Source organism: Mustela lutreola, chromosome 1, assembly GCF_030435805.1.
Source record: "Mustela lutreola isolate mMusLut2 chromosome 1, mMusLut2.pri, whole genome shotgun sequence".
NCBI classification, from domain to species: domain Eukaryota; kingdom Metazoa; phylum Chordata; class Mammalia; order Carnivora; family Mustelidae; genus Mustela; species Mustela lutreola.
Window position 1 is genome coordinate 118,144,100 of NC_081290.1, and position 3,588 is coordinate 118,147,687.

The 3,588-nt window shown below is 37.8% G+C and overlaps 1 pseudogene; it reads right to left on the reverse strand.

The window, feature by feature from the left end:
- Positions 1-2,920: 2,920 nt before the first annotated feature.
- LOC131824654 (eukaryotic translation initiation factor 1-like) lies at positions 2,921-3,352 on the reverse strand (annotated as a pseudogene).
- Between the last annotated feature and the right edge of the window lie 236 nt (positions 3,353-3,588).

Consider the following 3,588-nt stretch of genomic DNA (forward strand, 5'->3'; position numbering starts at 1 on the left):
GAAAGGAATCCATCAAAATCCTTGAGGAGAACACAGGCAGCAACCTCTTCGACCTCAGCCGCAGCAACATCTTCCTAGGAACAACGCAAAAGGCAAGGGAAGCAAGGGAAAAAATGAACTATTGGGATTTCATCAAGATCAAAAGCTTTTGCACAGCAAAGGAAACAGTTAACAAAATCAAAAGACAACTGACAGAATGGGAGAAGATATTTGCAAACGACATATCAGATAAAGGACTAGTGTCCAGAATCTATAAAGAGCTTAGCAAACTCAACACCCAAAGAACAAATAATCCAATCAAGAAATGGGCAGAGGACATGAACAGACATTTCTGCAAAGAAGACATCCAGATGGCCAACAGACACATGAAAAAGTGCTCCATATCACTCGGCATCAGGGAAATACAAATCAAAACCACAATGCGATATCACCTCACACCAGTCAGAATGGCTAAAATCAACAAGTCAGGAAATGACAGATGCTGGCGAGGATGCGGAGAAAGGGGCACCCTCCTACACTGTTGGTGGGAATGCAAGCTGGTGCAACCTCTCTGGAAAACAGCATGGAGGTTCCTCAAAATGTTGAAAATAGAACTGCCCTATGACCCAGCAATTGCACTATTGGGTATTTACCCTAAAGATACAAACGTAGTGATCCAAAGGGGCACGTGTACTCAAATGTTTATAGCAGCAATGTCCACAATAGCCAAACTATGGAAAGAACCTAGATGTCCATCAACAGATGAATGGATCAAGAAGATGTGGTATATATACACAATGGAATACTATGCAGCCATCAAAAGAAATGAAATCTTGCCATTTGCGACAACATGGTTGGAACTAGAGCGTATCATGCTTAGCGAAATAAGTCAGGCGGAGAAAGACAACTATCATATGATCTCCCTGATATGAGGAAGTGGTGTTGCAACATGGGGGCTCAAGTGGGTACGAGAAGAATAAATGAAAGAAGATGGGATTGGGAGGGAGACAAACCATAAGTGACTCTTAATCTCACAAAACAAACTGAGGGTTGCTGGGGGGAGGGGGTTTGGGAGAAGGGGGTGGTATTATGGACATTGGGGAGGGTATGTGCTTTGGTGAGTGCTGTGAAGTGTGTAAACCTGGTGATTCACAGACCTGTACCACTGGGGATAAAAATACATGTTTATAAAAAATAAAAAATTATATTAAAAAAAAAAAAAAGAAAAAAAAATTTGAAAAAGACCTTGCAATCTAGTCCAACCACCTAATTGTTGCCTTTATCCACAACACAATCAGGATAACCAAAAGAATATTAAAGAAAACAAAATCTTTAGGGAGAAAATATCTGGCAATCTCAAGTACTGTGTGTTGAGATTAAAGAAATGTTCCAAGAGTTCTATGTCAGGTGGTTCCCAAACCATTGTTTCACAAATATATTTTGACAGTGATATGTCCTTCTACACATGTGAATACACCAACTAATCATTGTAGGTTTTCAAATGTAAATGGCTTCTTTCAAGATCTGGTGTTTGTTGTAAGATAATTTAGGGAAAAGTCACAGTGAATTCTTTTTCCAATTTTATTGAGATACAATTGAAATTACATTTTATTAGTTTAAGGTATACAACATAATGATGGGATATATGTATATATTATGAAATTATTACCAAGAAAAGTTTAGTTAAAATCCATCACCTCATATAGTTATAATTTTTTCCTTGCAATGGATTTTAAGGTCTACTCTCTTAGCAACTTTCAAGTATACAATACAGTATTGTTCACTATAGTCCTCATGCTGGACATGACATCCAAGGACTTATTTATTTTATAACTGGAATCTTGTACTTTTTTATCATCTTCACCCATTTCCTCTACCTCTGGCAACTACCAATCTGTTCTCTTTTTCTGTGAGTTCATTACTTTTAGATTCCACATATTTAGTATTTATCTTTCTCTCTCTGACTTATTTCACTTAGCTTAATGCCCTCAAGGTCACTTCACATGTCACAAATGACAGGATTCCTTTTTTTTAATGGCTGAATAATATTTTATAATTATAGATATAAATATTATAAAGTATTTAATATTTTATTGTGTATGTATACACATATATACACATAATATACATATATATGTATATATATATAGTTGTTTTATGTATATATAAAGAGAGAAAAAGAGAGAATGTGTTGTTTCCATGTCTTGGCTATTTTAAATAATGCTGCACTAAACATGGGATGCATGTTTCAAGGTAGTGATTTCATTTTCCTCAGATATATACCCAGAAGTGAGATTGCTGGATCAGATGGTAGATCTAGTTTTAATTTTCTGAGGAATCTCCATATTGCTTTCCATAGTGGCTGCACCAATATACATTCTGAGCAATAGCACACAAGTATTATTTTTACTCTACATCCTCACCAACACTTGTTATCCTTTCTCTTTTTGATGATAGCCATCCTAACAGGTGTGAAGTGATATCTCATTTCGGTTTTGATTTTTTTAGTTCCTTGACGATTAGTGATGTTGAGCACCTTTTCATGTCCCTGTGGGTCATGTACAGGTCTCCTTGGGAAAAATGTCTATTCAGTTCCTCAGTCCATTTTTTAATCAGATGTTTTTTTTGCTACGGAGCTCTATGAGTTCTTTATATATTTGGGAAATTGACCTCTTATATACATGACTTGCCAATGATTTCCACCATTCAGTGGGTTGCTTTTATTCTGTTGATGGCTTCCTTCATTGTGCAGAGGTATTTTTACCTCACTTGTTCATTTGCTTGTTTTTTCCTAGTACTTATTGGAAGCAATAACTCCCTATCTTCCTTAGATAAAACCATTCATTATAGGAAGGTACTATTTACTTTATTTTAATTTTAATTAATTAATTATTTTTTGCATGGATCTTTTCAGTTTATTTGATCAGGGAGTTATACTAGTTCAAGTTAAAGCAGACTCCAAATGGTTTTTGACAACGGACTGAAGGGAACTTCTACTCATTGCAAGGAAATCCTCACATAGGCTGAGTGAGCCAAAATGCTGGAAACCCAGGAACCTCAGCTAGTCATCCTCAGCGAGTCCAACGTTTAGGAGAAAGCAGCATATGTTCTCGTGCTGGTCACCCTGTAGCAGAATCACTTCACATTCTAGATGCTCAATTACAGTACAAATGGGGGCAAATTTCCTCTTCAACGCCTCACTTGTTTCCTTCTCTCATGATCACCAGCCACTCCTCAGAAGATGAGTAAGGATCTTCCTACTGTTTCTCTGTTGAATTCTTCTATGGATATAATCCTCAGTCCCAGCAGGAAGATCACCCTTATTTGCATCAGCAAAGGGATAGAAAGAGCAGAGCATCTGGATAGCGGACATAGGATTCCTTTTTCCTCTGTAGAAACTGCCTGTAGAAGGTGGAGGCAGGGGAAGACGAGAGCAAGGTTTGGATAGAGGGTTAGGAGCATGGGGAAGCCAGGGGCCTCCAAGGGGAAGCTGCTGAGTCCTCAGGGATGGCTCAGTGACTGGCGCCTGGAAGGTACTTTTTAATGGGACACTCCAACCTATATTGTACGGTCACTACTTGTTCGGCAGTACATATCCCGAATGTTAAG